The 22,085-nt window shown below is 41.0% G+C and overlaps 1 protein-coding gene across 2 annotated transcripts in view; it reads right to left on the reverse strand.

Annotated features, from left to right (window-relative positions):
* LRP8 (LDL receptor related protein 8) overlaps positions 1-22,085 on the reverse strand; it is a 186,087-nt gene that overhangs the window by 162,494 nt on the left and 1,508 nt on the right. The window lies entirely within an intron of this gene.

Below are 22,085 nucleotides of genomic sequence, written 5' to 3' on the forward strand. Positions count from 1 at the left end.
CACATCACAATTTTGTGAACACAGACCAGTCCAGCAGAGCTTCAACTGCCTGATAGCTCAGACCAATCCACAGGCTGCTACAGGTTGAATATCATAAATCCCATCATGGGATATATGCAGCACAAGGGTACAATGCCACATCAACCTCCTAAACCCTAACTGTATTTACAGGAGAGGCTGCACTTTGGGCGATTTTGTGAACTAGTCAAAGATTCAGGCTAAGAGAACATGTAAAAGACTGGACAGAGCCACATATTGGATTGGTTCACCAGAAGCTCATGAACAGATTTATTTCCTCTAAGGCCACAGACTGGCTGCAAACTACTCGGAAGCCAGTTGTAGTCGTCTATTTTTAGGGCTACGTGTCCAGATTTTCTTTAGGAAATACATGCCAATCTTGAGAAAAAAAAGTCAGTAAAAAACTAGTCTTTGTAGAATAACCAGACGGTGACAACCCTGCATGTGGACGTCTGACACCAGCGCCATCTCCTTTAATGAACACATTTTAGCATTGACACACACCAGAAAATCCCAGCATGAAGTTAGCAGCCCCCTTAGACAGAGCCTAGCAGCAGGCAGGCACAGCCCCAGACCCAAGCGACCAAACACCACTACCAATCTGGCCTTTTTTCAAAACTCAGTTAGGGCCAACAGTCTTTAAATGCCAGGGGCTGTCTCAGATTCAAATACAACTGTATTCTGTGTTCAATGAGCAGATCAGACTTTTACATTCTTACTGCTTTTTGTCTTCCAGCAGTAAAATCAGCCCCATGCACACTTAGTTTCTGAGGCTACTGCAATTTTACCACCCTTGCATTTTTCTCCCCTTTGCCTTCCTGAGTAGGTATCCCTAACACATTCATATCACAGAATCCAAGCATTAAAACACACCGTATCCCTGAATCTCCTATTTTTAACGCAGGAGACAGACTCATCTTGCAGAATCCTGGAGAAGAGAAGGCTCCCGAGAGATCTTATTGTGGCCTTTCAATATATAAAGAGAGCTTATAAAAAAGACTGAGAGAGACTTTTTATCAGGGCCTGTTATAACAGGACAAGGGGCACTGGTTTAAAACTAGAAGAGGGTATATACAGATTAGATATAAGGAAGAAATTTTGAATATGATGGTGCTGAAACACTGGAACAGCTCACCCAAAGAAGTTTTGGATGCCTCATCTCTGAAAGCCTTTAAGATCAACTCGAACAGGGCTTTGAGCAGCCTGATCTAGTGAGAGATGTCCCTCCTTCACAGCACAGAGGTCAGACTAGATGACCTTTAAAGGTCCCTTTCAAGCCAAACCATTCTGTGATTCCATGATTATATTCACACAGCTGGGATCTCTGAAGCTTGAAAAGAGAAAAATATCCCATATTTATTGTACCACTTAGCTCAGGGGTTTTTTTAACTGAAACAGAGCAGCAATAAAAGTCAGTTGAAAACAGTGTGTATTTTATGGATATCTAAGACTTGGTGTGTTTTTCTGTGTGCAGATCTTACAAATTGCAAAACTCATTGAAACAGGCAGAACAATTGCTGCATCTGAAGAAAGGCTGCACTTACCATAAGCAAGTCCACTAGGCAGCTGCCACAGAACAACTGCAACCTCTGGAGAATAACAAGTATAATTATTTCAGGAAAGCATCTTCTCCCCACACTGGGCTGACCAGTTTTCTGACTTCTTTTTATATAAATAATTGCTCAACCAAGAACAAAATAATTCACCTCCTCTAAATTTGGGCCAAAAGAGGAAGAAACAGGAAAATGAGGCAGCCACACCTTCTTTCTCAGTGAAGGAAAATACATGAAGTAGGATAGCAGGGATCTTAAAATGTCCTCCACCTTGTACTCTTTCCCCAAGTTAGGATCCAATCTCCCTGGGCCACTCTTGATAGAAGTTTGTTTCTTCTTAAAAAATTCCAGTGACAGACATAAATAGTTCCCCTAAACAGTTTATACCACAGCTTCATTGTTGCAGGAGGGGTTTACAGGCAAAGAAAACAAACCATATTTTTAACTCTGGCGTTGGTGCTGCCAAAACAAGTCTGCAGAGAAGATTTTGTCACCACTCTTTGCAGACATAAAGGCAAAGATGGCACAAAGGCCAGATAATCCTAAACATAAAAATTAAGCAGGGAACAGAATACAGCCGTCCTTCTTGGGGCCACACATCTTTTCTGGTATGTCTACACCTGTGACTACCAGCACAAATCACGCTGGGCCACTTGACCTGAATCCTGAGTAGGTGCGTAAGGCTGTTATCTTGCTGAGTCACCACCAGACCAGAGGGTAAGAAGTGAGTCCTCCTTCTGCTCCTTCTGCAAAGTATGAAAAGCATTCAAAAAAAAAACCCCAAACTTATATCAGACATTTAACAAAACCACCAAGCAGTACCCACCATGATGAAATAGAAAAACTAAATTTAAAACGTCCCATGAGTATAGGAAAGTCATGAGCCCAAGAGCAATGACTTGATCGGAATGCAGTATCATGCCAACAACCTTCGAGAGAGAGGAGTGTGAGCATTTGCCACACGTTAATGGAAAAACTAATGTCCTTACAGCTCCTGCATAAACCCACACCAGATGATCACATAGAAGTAGCAGTGCTGACTTTAAAATGTGAAAGCCACAGAAGTTCAAATTCTGACTGAGGATTAAATCAGACTTCTTATACTGACCAATAACACATGGACACCACAGACACTGTGGAGAGTCCAGAGGTTAAATCAAGGTCTTGCCTGCTCTGAAGATTAGTAATCTTGTTTCTGGAAACATCCCAATGCCTTCAAAATCACTGTGTTAGCCTCAGACACCTTTGACTGCGTCAGATTTAAAGTTCAGCTCTCAGTGCTTGTGATCAGCAGCTGAGTTTCCAAATTTTAAGAGCCTTGCAGCTTGGTGAGACTTTTCTGCCTCAGAGATAAAAAGAAAATAAACTGTCCCAGCAGGTGCTAAAATATTAGTGCCTCTTACAAGATCCTCCTGCTGTTGCTTGCAGAAGGGAACAGTGCCTTCCTCTCTGCCTTGCACCAGCTGCTGTTGCATACGGGAGGCACTATAGCACTCTGGTTTTTGACAGTTCATCCAGCATCCTTGGAGCACAGCCCTGACAAGATATTAGAACATTTTGGAGGGCTTCTTTGAAAAGAACCATGGGAAAATTGAAACAGACTTTGAACTTTGCTGGCAACAGAAATTGCATATGCATAGCCACCCTCTGACACGTTTATTGCTTCCTCTATCTCTTGCAGCAGCAGCTGATAGATCACTGCATAAACTACTGGAAATAATTCAGAGGAAGGAATTGAACCTTCCTGTGCATCAGGCAAAAGGAGGATTCATCCTATACTGACGATGAGAGGAAAGTCACTCAGATGACTCGATTGTCAGGATGTGTTCTTAATTATTGCCGTATTTGAAGAGGAGAAACGTGTAGCTCTCAAACGTGATTCTGCCAAAAGTGATATGAAAATTAAAATCCTCAGAACACAAGTGCCATGACAATGCCATCTCTGGAGAAAAAAAATAATTCTTGAAGCAGGATTGTTCAGAGGCTGAGACTTCAGGTGATTCTTAAATTGTGACTACTGTTGCAAGATCACCATTAACTGTGAAAATTACCTAGCTCTTTTATGATTTTATTCTATACGTGCCAAGAAAAGAACAAAATATTGTTTGAGAGATGCAAATTTTATTTACATAAGGATCTGATTGCCAGGTTCATTCTTATGCAAAGCAGAGAGCAAAAGCTCTTTCAGCAGGCATTTTAAAATATCAGATCTAAAAATAACGTTATACTTTAGCTTTACTTGTAAAATGCCTGAGAGTTTCTTTTTCCAGTAGTTAGTATGAAATGCAAAAACTAGATAGTGGAAATCCCTGCAATTCCCATTAACTTCAAACTGGAGATGAGTTTGCTATGCATTGCAGCGTAAATGACCCCCAACTCAGTAACGAAAAGATGGAAACGAGAAACTAGTGTCTATTTCTGATTCTCAGTTGAAAGCATACAGGAGAGCTTCAGGGGTATCACTTTGGATGTATGGTATTTTTTTTCCCCACACATGCACTCCTGTGAGGCTTTGTCTTTTATTTAGTGCCGTGATTCCAGGTCCTCCCTTGACCCTTTTGCTGTTTCTTGTACCAAACCTTTTGAAGTTGTAAAAACCAACGTGTGCTGCATTGGGCTAATGCTAGAAGGAATGACCTAGCAAAATCGTTTTTGAAAGAGACCTGTCCCCTCTGGAATGGGCTGAGTGGTGGCCTTTGAAAGGCAGAAGACTGGCTGTCCAAGCCCTTGCTTATGAAAACCAGGCATACCTGACTAAATGATGAAGGAAAGCACACCTGCATACAATATTATCTGTTCACTACAAAGTCAGATGTAACTCTGATTAAAAAAGGATACCTCCATTGAATAGTTTTTTTCATTTAATGCTTTGCAAAAGCAGGATGCTGCCTTTTTCTTAACAGCTACACTGGGAGAAGGATGCAACCTTGTGCGATGTGATAAAACTGAGCAAAACCACATCTCCAGACCAACAAGTGCCATGGAGAACATTTTGTAGTTTATAAAGCTAGTCCTACGTCACTCTTAGCGTATATCCATATTTACAATTCATATCCTTGTTCCTATCTGGCTACTTATACAATCCCATTTCTTCCTCCAACAGCCAGTGCAGCACAAGTTAGTACACAACCGAATGCATTCTGGGATAATGGCATAATTCTGCTTTCCCTGGGGGCTTTTTATTTTTTTTAAATTGTTATGCCTCAGGAGAACAGAGTGAAAAATCTCACCATCATTACTTCTTTGCAAACACTTCTGCTCATTTTGGAAAAGCCACAACACATTTCAACGCAGAGTAAAAACTCTGTACTAAGCACTGAAAAATTCTTGGGAGCAAAACTTTTGCTTTTAAAACTCTCAGTGAAGCTTTTACTGATTAAATCTGGTGTGAGATCTCTAAGTACTTACTGGATATGGAAGACTGGCAATTTGCTGTTCTCCTACATAAAAAGAAAACAAGTGCACCTAGGAGTAAATCTTTGTAGCCAGAAACAGTCAGGCATACTGCAGTGCAGGCTTCCAGAACATCTGCTCTACAAACCTAATTATCCCTCGTGCACAGATGCAAAAGCCATCTGAAATGCTAGCACCTGAGACATGGAGATGATTTTTAAGTCCCTTTAAAGTAGGCTTAAAAAAAAAAAAAAAAGAGCCACATAGAAATATTTCTGTAAGCCGACACACATTCTGTAAGCCAGCAAGAACTGGTCCCAGCTCATTCAAATCTGATACACACAGCTGTCCCATAACTGATATTTACCCTTACTGTTCTTTAGACTCAGTTCTCAGTGGGATGATTTGAAACTGTGGTACTACAACGTACTACACTACAGCCAGTTTTCCAGGGATTTGGCAGGTCCTTTTGAGGCCAAAGTGTAACAACTTCATTTAGTCTTAACCTACAGTAGAAACACCCAAGTCCTAGAATCTAGATAAGAACATCATTTCCAGAGGGAAGTGTTAAATTAAGCTCACCTTCTAATAGCTACAAGGGCACTGGTCCAGCTATTGGTGGCCCTTTTATATGCAGATTCCTTCCCGAGAACAAAATACAAGTGATATTTGAAAGAAGTTTTAAGTGGGTTTATTTATACAAACGTGGCAGAGAAATTTATATAAATAAGGCTGAGAAACATGGCTGTACAAAAGCAGGCAGTTTAAATCACTTAAGAAACAATATCCACAAATCTCTTTCCTCAAGTGAAGACATCTCTTTGTCTCTCAGGAACTCTATGTCATGTCTTTGCTCTCGAATTTTCACTAACAGTCAAGTGGCAAGCTGCCAAATAACTCACAGTTGGCTGTAAGCATGGTCACCTACAAGCTAATTGATGCCACAAAACTTCCCTCCAGGATGCCATCTGGGTTGCATTCAGTACTCTTACTGGATTCCGAAGCCCGTCCCTCTAAACTTGAAAGCTGCTTCTCTTGACAAAATGCCAATTTGCTGATTTTGTTTGCAAGCACATACATTTGACTAAACAGCAATACCAAGCTCCTACTCCACTCTTTTGACCGTATATCAACTGCATTGATTTACAAAATTAAAGATCAACTATTTCCCCATCTCACAAGTAGGTAAATTGGGAAAATTAGAGCTGAAGGGACTCATCAGTGCAAACTTAGAAAGGCACTAATATAAAGTAAAAAGACATTTTATACCAAGTCCCTGACCCTGCCTGAATAAATAGCTCACATATTAAAAGAGCTGGGTACCCAGCATCTCTTGATGGCTGTAATGAGACACCTAGTTTTCAGTTTAAAAACCAGGGCATTTACTGAATAACCTAAATATTACTTTTGGGTCCTATCTGCCCCACTAATAGTCAAATGGGTAAGGTAGGCATTTTTATTTTCCTGTTGCTATTTCCTGCAACAGAAAAACACCTTACTGCTATGCAGTTGTACCCTTCTGCTCCTCTGCATTGACAGCAATAATCTTCCATACACAAAACTAGTTCCATGGTAAACAGCAACAATAAATCAATGCAGAGGCCTCCTGCTTTTCTGTTGTGCATCAGCCACTTTGCAAGTTTCAGTAACATGGGTCTCATTCTTAACCTTGGTGGCATTTTATTTCTCTGTATGCTTCCTTGTCTTGCAGTTTCAGAGCCCATCAGGCCAGCTTACACTACAACCTCTCTGGGCAGGGAGGCAGTTTCCCAGCAGAGAGCTGCAAACATAACAGTCAAAAGCAAGCAAATCACCCATCAGCAGGCTCTCTTGCCTGTTCCCCCAGAACACTGCCCCTGAACACCAGCTTCATGAAGCCCTTGAGAGCAACATCCTCTGATACAAGGATCCTTGCAAGAGCAGCACAATTTTACTCTGTAGACACCTTGACAGAAAAATTTTGTAATACTACTCTACTCTATGTTCCTGCCCATGACAGGGGTGTTGGATCTCGATGATTTTAAGGTCCCTTCCAACTCAAACTTTTCTATGATTTGGCAGGACTGAACCATGGTTACCTGCTCTTCACCTGGAGGAGAGAAAGCATCCTGGGAAACAAAGTCATTTTATTTGACTTGCTTATTCAGACAAAGCTGTTTGAACAGCTTTTGGGTTTGTTTTTGTTTTGCTGGACAAACAAAGCTGTTTGTCCAGCCTGGCAAAAGCACATCAAAACACATCTCCATCAGATTCATACACTTATAAACAACTGTACATCAGGGATAGAAACACAGAGTGCTGACTCACATTTTGCAATTCTGCCTGGCCATTTTCTGCTCTCAAACTTGAAATCTAATACTCTGGAAGTGGTTTAGCATCTAGGTATTACAGGAAAATGCTATTAATATTAGATGAGGAAACAGTTCTGGAAAAGCACACTGTAAGTTACAACAGTGACGTAAGAGAATTAAAGAGGTTTACAGTGACTCACTAAATACTCACACAGCAACAATAAACTCACTTTGAACTCACCAAGAGTTCTGCTGTGCAATCCAATAGCCTGAAGCTTAGCAGGAAAAAGAACCTCTCCAAATGGTTCAGGGGTTGAGGGGTTTTGTTTGCTTGTTTTGTCAGTTGAACATATTGCATAATATCTAAAACAGAACATGAACTTAAAAGGTTTTTTTCATAAGCAAGTGGATTACAGCAATAATACTGAGGCTTTCCAAGCCATATTCAGACCAGGATACAAGATTATCAGGAAGGACAAGGTGCTCTGACCATGGCCACTCAACCTAGGGAATGACAGGAGCATAGCATGCACACCCCTTTGCAGGACTGAAGAACACTGCTCAGTTCTCTCGAGTCCATCCCTGCTGTCACAGACAAGGCTGCAAACTGTGGGGCAAGCCTGGAGAAGCCCGAGCTGCTATGTGCATTGTCTAGGGAAGGGTGAGGCACTGGCAAGTCAAAGCAACTGTGAGGATTTTACTACCGTGAGTGGGATCTCGGTACAATTTAAATGCAATGCCAACCCTTGTGATTTCCTGCTCTTTTAGCTTTCTTGTGTTAAAGTTCAGACCTATGAACTACACCTACACAACACTAAGAAATCTGGGTCTTTCTGATCCAAAAAGCAGAGAGACCTGATGTTTAGCACATAAAGAACCTGCTTTAGCTGTAGGAATAACACACCATCTGTGGGAGTGAGCTTGGCCCCTTCCACAAAAGAGCAGAGCTGTAAATGCTGACTAAGCCGCCTACCAGCAGGTGAGGGGGCAGTTTTATAATCTCCAAATTGAAAATAAGATCATTCTTCAACTAGGGATATCACAAACTAAAATATGCCTGTGACTAATCTTCCCTTCAAGCAGGGCACTGGAAACACTGGCGAAAGAAGCACTGGATACTGACTGAAGGAAAAGTCAATAAAATATGGATGGTTTCTATTTTCACGGCTTGCCCATGGCAAGTCCTCATACGACAATGTAGCTGGGTAATGCACAACATCAGGAACAGAATTAAACAGTACTTTATTTTCCAAAACAGAATTACAGAGTCACAGAACCACTAGGTTGGAAAAGACCTTCAGGATCGAGTCCAACCATCCCTATCAACCACTAAACCATATCCCTGAGCACCTCATCCACCTGTCTTTTAAATACCTTCAGGGATGGTGACTCATCCACCTCCCTGGGCAGCCTGTTACAGAGAAATTAATCCTCACTTGGAACAAAAAAGTGGTTCAAGCCCATAAACTGTTGCTCCCTTTGTCGAGTCTACTACGCACACAACTAAGTGGGAACTGACAACTTGATCATCAAGGATTAGTCATCAAACACGGTATCTCCCCAGCAAGCCTGCTCTTCTTCCTGCACACCATTAATTCTGTCTGCAGTACTGCAGAAACCATTTCAATCTATACCTCTACAAAGCACGCATCACAGACCACGACCGGACCTTGATTTTTTTCGTAGGTCCACAATGATGTTCAATGAACCTCTGGAGCCTAAAGAAAATAGGGCAATACCCTAGTGAAAACTGCTGCAGAAAACATTTTTGTGAACAAACAGGACTGAAACCATTGATTTTGAGTTTGGAAAGGTTCATCATTGTCAGCCCTGACTGTTTATAACTGTGGAGGCCAAAAGATCCCTAGAAATGTCACTTAAAAATGTCACGTTTTAACCAGCGTATTTCCCAGACAACACTGCTCCCCTCACAGTAATTTCAAAAGGCTCACCTCAGAAGCTAAAACATACCGGAGGTGAAACTATGCCTGCATGTCCAACCAGGGTTCTTCTCTCAACAGAACCTCACAGTCCATGCAAACTCATCTCCTTTCAGCCTTTCTGGGATGGCAACTGTTCTTCCAGCTAAAAGACATCAATCTCAAGAGCTACACCAGCAGGGAGAAGGTCAGGGCTGTGCTATGAAGCTACAGGGCCAAGTCGTTAGTCAGCAGTCTGAAATAACAGATCAGCACTTCCTCAGAGACTTCTGCAGCAACAAGATCAGGCTGCACCATCACAAAGACAAGATGTTTTCCTCCTTCAAATTTCAACATCAAGGAATAGCACTGTCCATAGATTAAGGTAATAACAAAATCCCACCAAAAGCTGCAATTAATTAGAGCAGAATGCACAGCAAGTATCTTCCCCAAATCCCAAGATACTTATCCCTTAATATTTTGATTTCTAACACTTCAGAATGAAATAAGATCCTCGACCTCCCAATTCATATCCAATGAGAAATACAATTGTTTGTCTCATACACACAGCTCACTAACAGGTATGAATCTTTTCCTTCCTACATACTGAAGGGAATTTATTTGATGCAAGACAGTGAAATCTGCATCATGTCTATATATCAAACTGCTGTAAAAATCTCTTGGAAAAGCAAAGAAGAAATCCCAAACACAGTAACAGATGATTCCAACTGATTAGTGTAGAAAAATGACATTTATGCATGCCCTTTTTCTATGTTAAAGGTCAACCTGATGCACCAAAAAAGCTTCATCTACAGGAAATTCACCCCCAACCAGCTCACAGAGAGATAACACCAGCTTTCAGGTGTACCAGAGTCACAGAAAATGGCCATCATTTTTAAAGAAAAGCCTTATGGAATTTTGGCTTCTTATTTTAGGTCTCAACAGGCTTGTTCTTTCCCTCCAGAAATCTAATCCACAAGACTTCAGTAAAAACAAGTAGCAGGCAGAAACCCAATTCAAAAATGATACAGCAAGATTCTGCCCTAAACCAGTCACTGAATACGTTTCCAATGCCACATTAAAAACTCCCACTCCCCTAACGAAAGAAAAAAAAAATTCTTGCGGGAAAGGGGCAAACTAGGTCCTGTACTTGTCTGCCTCCCTCCCCGTCTGAGGTTTTCACTGCCAGAGAAGCATCTTTTTTGCACTCTAAAATTAACCCTGTGATATGATAATGAAGCCTGCACAACATGGTACAGAAAAGGAACCTGTTAGTAACAAAGATCACTGCTCAACTATAATGGACAACGCAATGACAGCTATCCAGCTTGCCTGGAGAAGGAAGGAAAGAAAACAGTTTCCTAAAAGGCTATGTTGGTTTCAGGTTTTCTTGAAACTCTCCTAACAGTGTGCTGAGCAGGCAGAGATGAAGCTGCCCTGTAAGCAGAGGACCCTGGTAAACCCCAGTACAACCCTGACTCTTGCTGTAGGAATGCAACATTTCCCATGGTGCTGAATATCTGAGTCCTGACCTCATTCTGGACCATCAGAACTGCTCAGTGACAGGTGATGGCTTTTGTTCTGTGAACACACATCTTCTGTGTCATCATCTGCCAGTACACTTCACAGCCTGCTCAACAATTCAGTGCCCACTGCCCTGAACCAAATTGGAGTCAACAGTAGCCGGGTGTGAAGCTCCGTGTCAGCTCTGGTCTCACCAGCACTGTCACCCTCGCAGCCTCAACCCGGCTGTCAGTCACAGACTTTAAAAATACTGTTAATGAACTAAACAGGGTGAACTTAGCATCTTCTAGCCAGCTAAGTACAGCATTCGTGCAGGAGCTATTAATCCTTTCTACAAGTATTTGTACAAAATGAGGCTGGCAGCATTCACATGATTGTGTGCGTAATCCAATGTGAAGACATGCCTGCTGCTCTCAGTCAAGCTTTGCAGTCTCCTTCAATTTCTGAGCGAGAGAAGGTGGTAACAAAGGATTTGTGCATTGCTGTTGAGAACAGGCTCTCTGCAAAACAGGGCCATGAGAATTAATGGCTAAACTCATGCAGAAGGACTGGAAGGAAAAGGATCCTAGCAAGGCAATTAGATGCTGTGTGCAAGCCTGGGAAAGGCTCCACGTTGCTCAGGCACCTCCTCATCCACAACCATAAAGCAAAATTAACTACGTTATTTATCATTTCCTTCTAGAAGGGGATGCCTCGGGCCCCAGGATTTCTCCCCTGCTTCACACTCATGCTCTTTGAAGTGCCATGCCATGATCAGAGTCCCTCCAGTCAAGAACTGGACGGATGCGATTCTTCTCAACACCTGTCAGCGCAGCTCCTTAATCCTTATTTAACTTCGGGGATCAACATGCACTGGTACCTTGGGCAAACATACAGAACACATTATTTTATAAAAAATAGGACAAATTTCTGTTTTAAAGAGCTCTTGTGTAAATGGGAATAGAAACCATCCAGCAAAAAGCAATTCCTGGAAGTAAAGTGTGCAGCTTCAATACACCAATGTGATTCTGGCAGAGATTGTTCCAGAGCTTCCTTTGAAACTCTATTTATCATCCACCAAAGAATTGTTCCCATATAGGTCACCCTTTCTAAATAGTATAATAAACCCAGCGGGATCACCCAGTAGTACCCAGCTAATTTAAACATTACCTGTTATTTCTACCAAGGTGAGGATGCAGCCCTACTTACCAAGCCAGCATAAATGAATATTGTTGCACAAGCCTTAGGAGTTGTGCAATCAAAATTGTATCTTTATTGTTTTTCACAAGAAAGGAAGAAGGAAAAGAGGCAGCAATAAAATATATAATAGCAAATTAAACTTCTGTAGCCGTCTTAGCTCTTGCCCATCAAGATATGTTACAAATAATTTATCAAAGGCAAGGGTGCACTGGTGATAAATTACTTCAATATCTGGCACTCAGCTAACAACAAGGTGTGGGCATGGAGGTAAAGGAAGTCTGGAGAGACAGTATCCCCACGTGAAATGGAAAGAGCCTCTTTAGCAATGAAAAATCTGTCACGTGCAATCTCAAAACCAGGACTTTTGGCCAGCTGAAGGGGTGGCTACAGTGATGACTGCCCATGTACATGTTGCACTCTATTATTCTTTAGGATATGTTAGAATGTACAAAAAGAACAAAGTCCATTTTGAAAAGCAAAAGAAACATGCTTCCCCCTCAAACGCCTGTATTTTGTGTCTAAGCTACTAAATACAAGAAGTGATCCATTTAAAGTATTTCTTGCACTTGACTCAACACTAAAATCTTGAAACAGTGAGTTATCTCAATGCTGGGATTTTTCTGAATATTTTACAAACTATCTATGACAAAGGCAAAGGCTAAGCCCTTGAGCAGTCGTTTAATCCAAGGAACATGATTATCTGCGTAAACCAATGTGATAATGGACCAGAAAACAAGAAATTAGGAACATTCTTCATGAGTCACTAATGTTCACAATGAGTTGCTGAATCACTCTATAGCCTTGAGCAAAGGGTAACTTCTCTAAGCATCAGTTTTCACATCCATAAGACAATATTTAGTCCACTTGTACAGTGAGGATTTATAGAAACCTTAACTGTTAACCAGCCACTGGATGACAAATGTGTAATCAGCGTAACACAACTACACTAGCAAGAACAGAATCACTTAGTTAGAGACAGGAGGTGTATTTCTTGGCCTACATCAGTCAGCACTGACATTTGTTATCAAAGAAACTGGGGCATTTCTGTTTACAAGTGGCTGCATAGATGCAATTGTGATTCAGGATTAGAAAACTACAGGAACAGTTGTAAGTTTACATCTGAAATAGCCATCATCTGTCACCTACTCTTATTCTCAGTGCAAGTGTATTCACTGCTCCTGCTATTGCTGATTTTTTGCTCTTAACTGCTCCCCAGATCAGCATCGCATCGGGGCAGAATAGGTCCAGCAAATCCAGCAAGCATTACTGATACACAACCACTGCTAAATCAGCAAGCCAAGTAGCTGGTATCGTAGGCGAGCCATGCAACACATCTGGAAATATATCTACAACCTTACTTATCTAGATCAACAAAAACAGAGAAAGACTGAAAAGCTACTAAAGAAATTAATGGCATTAACTTTATACATGGAAAGCAAAGATGGACAGAAAATCCTGTCAGGTGATGTACAGCTAAACAAAGACTTGTGATCAAAAGAAAATTTTAATTCACCCTTTGAAATGAAGTAAAACGTCACCTCAACATACACAATGCTACACATTATGTCTCTAGAAAGTAAGCATAAAAAAGTATAAAACAAAGCCAGTTAAAATACAAAACAAAGTTAAAACCTGGAATCAGAGCAGTTATCTAAAAGGAGAAAAAAGTACAGCTAGAGCTTACTGTTAGTTGTACACAATAACTTCTTCAACAAACTTTTTTTTTTAAATTGATAAAACTGTGCTACTTGGAAAAAGAAAGAAGTCTAAAACAACATTTCAAATTTAACCAAAATCAAGATGAAATTTCAATCTATTTCAATGGATTTTAAACACATACTAATTTCTCCCCTTTCAGTGTTTAGCAAGTAAAAGATATCACACCCACAGAAGGTACAGAAACCAAGCTAGAACTCCAGAAGAGATAAAGAAACTTACAGTAGGCAAAATTCTCACCCAGGATGGACAAGATTCTGCAGCACTAATGACATAGATTTTTAAATTATATGTCTGTCTTTAAAAAGAAAAAGTAATCACAGCACAGAGAGCAGTTGCCAAAAAGAGCCCTTCTGGTTCTGCAAGTACAGGACTGTGCTCCTGCTGCCATGGAAACTGAGTCCCCAACTGCTCTGGTCCTGGTACAGTGCCACACATGCTCTCAAGCATTTAATAAATATTAATAATGCAAAAATAATATTGAAGCATCAGTAAGAGATCATCTAAAAAAAAAAATTGGCAATAAAGCTCACTTTGCATGGCTGCAGACCAAAGGCTACCAGCTGTACTCTAAGCCAACTACAAAGCCTGTTCTCTCCTAGTTTTGAACACTTGCTCTTGGCATTAACTGTATGGTTAAACTGATCATCATGCCTTAGCTTAGACTGAAAAAGGCCAAGAAATCTGGAAGAAAAATTGAAATACTACCACTTACTACGGTAAGTAATACGTTGAGCGTATTGAGCAGTGGACTGGTAGGTTGGAGACCTTCTTTCCGTTCTTGGCCTTACTGCTACTTGTACAAGCACAAGTCCCTCAGGGCCAGCGTCCACCTGCAAAAAAAGCTGTAACATCATTTATTCACCTCTTCAGGAGCAGCAAGCCAGATCTGTCCAAGTTCGGGGTAAAAAGTCACGTCCTTGCCAGGAACAGAACCACAGCCTATCAGGGCATCATAGTTAGGGCAAGACACAGAGTATATTTCACCCTCAGACACTATGAGAGACAGAGTTCACTTCCCCAACTTTAAAAATCTTCTGGCTTTTCAAAATATTTCAGTTCAGATGTGTTTAGTTTTATTTTTCGACTCACAGCATTATTATAACTTTTGAAGCCTAATCAGTTTGCTACCTCTTGTATTTCAGCCAGAATTTTTCACAAAGCAAAAAAAATTTGCATTATTTTTATCCCAGGGCTCTTTACGCCCTTCCCTTGTGGCTACCTAAATATTAATAATTTTAACAGGAAATAGTTATTAAAACTACACTTGGCATTTTCAACACTCCCAGCACATGCACCATAAAATGGTACAGGCTTCCCTTTGGCTAGAACCAGCTGTCTGCTCTCCTACCATGGACATGGCACTGCATAAGAAAGCAAGCAGCAACACAAACCTTCATCCCCTTCACTCAAACTCCACTTACTGATTTGTTTTCCTAGGCAAAGAAAAGAAAGAAAAATTGACATCTGATGGCATTTTATAGGGCATGCAAGGAGTGACACAGAACAACTGAGCAGTAACACGCTTTGGCAATATCTTTGGAATTGCCAAGGAAAAGCTGCAGGTAAATGGAAAGTTGTAGAGAGAAAAAGGCCATAAGAGAAGCAACAGTGTAAGAATTTCATGCCAAATCAAGTCCACTGCAAAGACATCTCTAGTACAGCATCACAGTCTCTCAGGCACAAAGACATGGTAAATTTGCTTGTGAATTAAAAAACTCTGGTACCATTAAAAAGGTAGCAGAGACACAAACTGGGTGTCAGTTCTATTAGAAACAGCTGAGAGATGTCAGACATTTTCAGGCCTTAAAGTATGTTTGATGGTCCTTTAGGTGGACAATGGAGACAAGAAAACTCATTGTTTCTAGCACTGGCAACCTCCAGACTGTGTCAGATTAGTGTGTTCACCAACACATTACACTTGGTTCTTCCAGTCTCATTATTGTAATTGATTCATTTGAATTCACCTCTAAACATGTTCTGATTAATATTAAATTAAATAAATATTAAATTAAATTGTAAGTATCCTCCACTCTAACATCAACCAACCAATATCAACCAACAAGAAATCACATCTCAAACCCATGCTAATCCTGGGTCTGTTACACCACAAAGAGAACTGGTCTCCATTTTATTTTTATAGACACGAAATGCTCTGGATGAAGCTCACCTACCTTGGCTCAAAATCTAGAATATTTTTATATCCCTGAAATGAGATCTCTGAGCTCTTTGATAAACAAACCAAGTCACTGTTGGTTTTGACTGCACTTACATAATTTTCTTCTTGAACTTAATCATTATTTTCAATCTCCCTATTCTCCTTGACCTCAGGGAAGCTTTTCAGATCACAGCTCGTTCCTGTAACTGTATCTAGAGCAATCCATGTGCCAGGATGCCCCTGGTGGCTATCCCACACACCTGAGTTCCCTCTTCTGTCTTTTCAGTGGTCCTGTTCCCGTTCTCACTCTCTTTCTTTCCCAAACCATAAGCAAGGGTGATAGAAAAACACCACTTCTTATAAAGTAGTTTGTATCTTGGGATAATAAAGCTCCTCACGCAAATGTGCCAGGAAATAGAGAAGAGCATGCTTCCCACGTACTTAATGCTTGATTTTCTACATAAAGGCTGCAGCACAGGGAAACCTGCCCCCCTGCACCACTCTTCCCAGTGCTTCCAGTTTCGGGATGAGTATGTAAGCCGGCCACATATCTCAGTTAAACCATCACTGACATAATCAGGAACATATGACCATGTATGTGTCAAGAAAACCTAGAACTCTTTACATGGTGATTGGTACATTTCAAAGACACACAGGTATCTCTGGAGGCACACGCAGCTCTCACTCTGCACAAAGAATACTGTCTCAACACTGAACATGAAGAAGAACTGGAGTAATAGATAATGGAGTACAAAAAAGTTATGGCATATATGCAGCAGTTATGACAGCTTGCTGTCTCACTTTGTCACGTCCCATAACCTGCCAGCATGGCACACTATTGCACTCCTGTGTTTCAAAACCACTTGGGCCATATTTGACTCTTCACAGGATCCAGATTTTAGTTCTCAAACAGGCTTTACATATATTTTTATTCCCAAATTCCAGCTCCAGTGACATTTAAACTGAAAAGCGAGGAGACTAGGGGGCTGCCTCCTGAGCTTTCGCAGAGGCAGCAGGAGTCAAGCTCCTTGCCGATGCCAGTATTTACCCTGAATTCTGGACACATAGGAACAGTCTTTGAAACAGTAAACTCCCTTCAGACTGCATCTCATACTTGAGGCAGCTTCAAGCCTGTGTTATTTAAAATATCCCTATGTAGACTGTTCTCCAGAAAGCACCATCACGGAAAGGATCCCAATACAAATACAGAAAACAGAGCTTTAAAAGAGAAACAGTAATTCTGCATTTGGCTGTGTCCCCCTGCAGGCAGATATTACAAAGCTGAAGTGGCCTTGTAGCCTGTGTTTCATTTTAGGAAACTGCTTAAGCTATTGCTTGATTTTTGCAGCTATATTATCTGCCACATTTAAGGATTAATCAACAGTGGAACATTTAAGCAGTGGTTTTCCATTCCCTTTTACTCGCTCTCAGATCAGAGTCAAGATAATGTGAGCACTACTCGCACCAGAAAAAATAAAAACCTATCAAACACAACTGCCAAAGTGAGAGCTTTTACTTTGTGTCATATACATTGTGTCTGGCTGAAATTTGCAAGTTCTTCCTTGTTTTCTGCTGGCTGCAATGCCAAGCAAGAAGAAACTTGCAGAACTGGGCAAAAAGTCTTCAAATGCCACTCCCCCACCAACACAGCTCTCTAGGATTTTCCCTTCTGCGGGAGGTGTTACACAGCAGCCAGCATCCTAGGCACACAGCTTGCAGGCCCCCCAGCATCCACCTGTCCTGAGGGAGGGACAGAACAAAATCTAGTATCCCACATTCTGAGCATCTCAACCAAGACTGAGCCTTTGCCAGAACTCCACGCCTCAGAAAACAGTCGTTTTCCCCACTGTAAAAATAGCCTTGGTGTTTTATAATGTTGCTACTATACCATTAAGGAAAAGTCTCAATGACTGTGTATCTGCAAACATTCTCCATAATAGGTTATAAAATTCAGTTTTGACTTTCTAGAGTTTCCTGAGACGAAAAAGCATCACTTGCCTGTACACAGAAGAAGTGAAATGCATCTAAAAAATCATTCCCTGGAGCCCTGTCCTCATTGTGAGGATCACATATAGTGCAGATCATGACAGTGCAAGCTGTAAATTGAACTGGGATTTTGTCGTCAGACCTACGCAGGCTGGATTGCACTCAAGCATATGATTTTGCATAGAGCGGAGTCAATAGCCTTACACAGATTTAAACTCTGTAGCAGCTACCCAAGATTTCTAATTCCAGAATTTAAGACTCTATTTTCCCATCAGTCCAAACACCGTAACTTTCACTATTTTTCTCTTGAGAGTTTAGTTTCCTTTTAGTAGATGCACAGGAACATTTTAAGGAACTCCTCTACTCCCTTTTTCTTTCCTTTCCCATAAAAACGCTATAACTTTCTGAAAAGATGATAGGAAAAAAGGCATCTTCATAATTAAGCAATCTTTACACAATTTTATGTAGTTCCACCACGCACACAAATTAGGATCTCCTACTTGCCTCTTGTTAACTCTTCCAAGCTATGTGTCTACAGACAAATGAGCACCATCTCCTTTCTTTCTGGAAGCCTCGTTTGCTATACTTCTTTGCTACCAGGATTTGTTTCTCTTTTACTTTCTGTAAGGCAGTAACAATATTCATATTTATTTGCTACCTACATCTATTTGTTTGGGGTTTTTTTTCACCTATTCCCAACAGGTGAGCTACTCCCTGCAATCTCTATTTTCCTGCTTTTTCCTAAATCCTCAGCACTTTATCTTCATACTGTCAAAGCCCTCTACTTTTTATAGTGGCCCTTTGGTTGTTTTAAATCATCAACATTACTAAAAAGACTTGATAACACTGAAATATGCACCATATGCAGAACTGACACCTGCTGAAATGAGGAAGACCGAAGGGGCATGAAGTGTCAACTCTAAAGATGTTTCTTGGGAGCATGCTAGAATCGTAAAGATAATTTAAACTAAACCAAGGTGATATACCAAGTCTAGTCTTTATTGCAATGGACATCTTACAAAAACAAACACTGCAGGATAATCCAAACAGTGTGAGCAACAAATCCCACTTGTCTAACATGCACCCAGTCTCTACTGCCTGCTATTAAAAGTGAAACACGTGGCCAGAGCTCTTAAATTCTAACTTCATCAGCAACATCAGTTGAAGTTAATAAAATGTGTTAAACAGCGCTTTTTGGTTTTCCTTCTTTTCTTAAAGAAGGAAACCAAACCGGATTCCTTTCATTTCGTTTTCCACAAGTAAAATCTCTCAAGTCAGCTGCCACATACCAAGAAACAATTTCACCCTAAGATATACAAGACGATTATTGAGCAACCTTCAATAAACTTAACATACCTTACAAACCAGTTCTGAGTAACCAGATTTGTGTAAGAGACGAGATCATTACTTTCTCATGTCTCTGTTCCTGTGTTTGCCATATAAACTTACACTTCAACCCTAAGGAAGATAACTTGAACTAGCAACCACAGAAGAAAAGAATTACTGAACAGAAAGCGAATTCCAAGGAGACAATACAGGATGGTTACCAAGACATTCTCCTTAAGAGTCTAAAACTACTAGAAGCTATCTTTGTGTAAAGACTGATGTTGGGTTTGGGGGATTTCATAGAATAGAAATGTTATACCAGCAAAGCTCTGGGCAGGGGGAATAAAAAAAAAAAAAAAAAAAATCAAAAACCCCAACAAGGTCAGTCTTTATGAAAGAAGGCTTCTAGCAGGAAGCACAAAGAGTACTGCCAGGTTGTCAAGTCCCTGTTTTGCACAAACAAAATAAAAATTATCTCCTACCAGAACTGTTTAAGATACTCTTGGTTACAGAATCTTCCAGTGTATATAGACAGTCTGCCACGAGGACAACTGGTTTCATAAACCAGCTCTTAACACAGATGAAAATCATGCTGTCTCTTCAGCACTGAGGACATATACAAGCAGCAATCAGCTATTACCGATATGTTATCAAGTCTGGAAAAAGCATCAGCAAGTAATTACAAGGGTTATCAAGGTTCGTACTAGTACTCATTACAAGCAGCTACCTGCATGTTCTCCATCACTCCTCTAGCATCCTAAGTTTTCCAGAACAATGTTTTCCAGTGCATGTATTTACAAAATACTCGTAAGTATCTGTTTATTACAGCAGTAATAACAGAGGTGATAACTAGAAGCAAAAACATGGAACAGATACTTTCACCCAGTGATCGTAACTCCAAACACTACATATGCTGAAAAGCAGTATGCATTTTTAAAGAAAAAAAGAACAACAATGTGAGTGAGAAAAATTCGTGTAAAAAGTGCAGTTTAAGTGTCTTTCAGACTGCTTGGAGAAACAACTGCAAAGTTAATATAGATATGAACTAAATCAACAGTCCACGAGTAATTTCTGTATTACACTCCCCCGACCAGTAATAAATGCCAAGTTCAGATTAAAGTGAAGAATGCTTCCTGATGTCTCCACATCCAAAAATTCTTTCCTAACATCTCAAAAGTCACCATACTACCACAATCTAGCCATCATATTTTTACCAACCCCAAAGCCCAACAACTGTAAGACCTCTCTGAAATAAAACTAAGTCAGAGGCAATTATCCATCTAACCTTTCCAACTCAGCACAACTCACACAGAGTTGATATTCAACAGGATGTTGTTTTACACTCTCCTCTCCAACACAGTGCTTAGAGGGTGGCTCACAAGGAATATGGAAAGATAAAACGCAGCCCAAGATAGACACCCACTCACTCATGCTAGACAGGGAGCTCAGGCCGCAAACCTACTCTTCAATGTGGAGTGTGGGGTGCAGAATCTGTTTCTCAAGATGCTACTCCAGCCACAGTCCCAACCCCTGAAACAGCAGTTCCCAAAGCACCTGCAGTTCACTGAGCCTTTGTACAACAGCACACAGAGGGATTTCTAAATATAATCCTTCAAGAATACCATTATCAGTCTGCTCAGAGATTGCCAGCACTTCCACAGATTAGTGCCTCTCTCTGGAAACAGAATAACAGAATCACTAGGTTGGAGAAGACCCACTGGATCATTGAGTCCAACCATTCCTGTCAATAAACCTCGTACACTTCAGAGAAAACTTGTCCAGTTATAGCTACACTCAAGTCCAAGCCAGTTCTCAGTTAGCCAAGACTTCCCACAGCCTTTTGGGGTTTGAAACCTCTACCTAGCACCAACATAATTCCCACATAAACCATTTCTATATCTGAATTAAGTAAGGCTGCTAACTCCCTGTATCATAAACCTAGGCGTATATGAAACCTATCAAGTCCTCCGAATACAAAAGCACCAGAAATAAATGTTATGTTTTATGTTACAACTTGAAGACGTTTCCCATGAACAAGAGTTTAGGAACTCCTGTTCTCCTTGAACTAATCTACTTAGACTTCACTCCAAGTATCATCTGACACAGATTTATCGGTGAAGCTGTTAACAGGAGAGCCACACACTGCAAAACACACATCCAGTGACTCTTCTTTTCCAATATATTCCCCTGGTCTATGAACCTTCACGAGTTCATACAGAGGATTGTAGCCTGATGCACATTCAATGTTTATTATCCTACAGAGACAATTTAAGAGACACGTGGTACCTGCTGCAAGATTTGTAATTTAAAACTCCGAATTAAAGATACTTCTCTTTAAGACTCAGGCTCCGTAACTTCTTTTAAAGATGCTTCTCACACTGCACGGTTGAGACAAATTCTCCTAGGCTGTCAGACACTCCTTGGTTGAGAGAAATTCTCCTAGGCTGTCAGAAGCTGTAAGTGAAAAGGAGGGAGCTGGGCTCTTCTCCCAAGGGACAGAACGAGAGGGAATGGCCTCAAGCTCCACCAGGGGAGGTTTAGGCTGGACATCAGGACGAAATCTTTCCCGGAAAAGGTGACTGGTCCCTGGCAGAGGCTGCCCAGGGAGGGGGTTGAGTCACCATCCCTGGAGGGGTTTAAGGGATGGGCGGATGAGGTGCTGAGGGACATGGGTTAGTGATTGATAGGAATGGTTGGACTCGATGATCCGATGGGTCTTTTCCAACCAGGTGATTCTATGAAGCGAGAGAAGTAATAACAGCCCAACCCTACAGACTACCCAGAGTTTATCGGGTGCAACTCACGTGTACCAGGGACGCATCGTGGGGGAAGGCGAGACTGACACCTTCCCAGGACTGAAAACTACAGAGCTCCTTGCTCTCTCTCCCCTAACACTACCAGGGAGGGAACCGTGGCTGATGCTGCGAAGCAGAGTGAGGAGAAGGGAGATGAACTAGTAACAGTGACCGCAAACACATATTTAAACAGAAACTCACAACAGCCTCACGCTTTGCGGTGATGC

This window comes from Phaenicophaeus curvirostris, chromosome 8 (genome assembly GCF_032191515.1).
Source record: "Phaenicophaeus curvirostris isolate KB17595 chromosome 8, BPBGC_Pcur_1.0, whole genome shotgun sequence".
Classification (NCBI taxonomy): domain Eukaryota; kingdom Metazoa; phylum Chordata; class Aves; order Cuculiformes; family Cuculidae; genus Phaenicophaeus; species Phaenicophaeus curvirostris.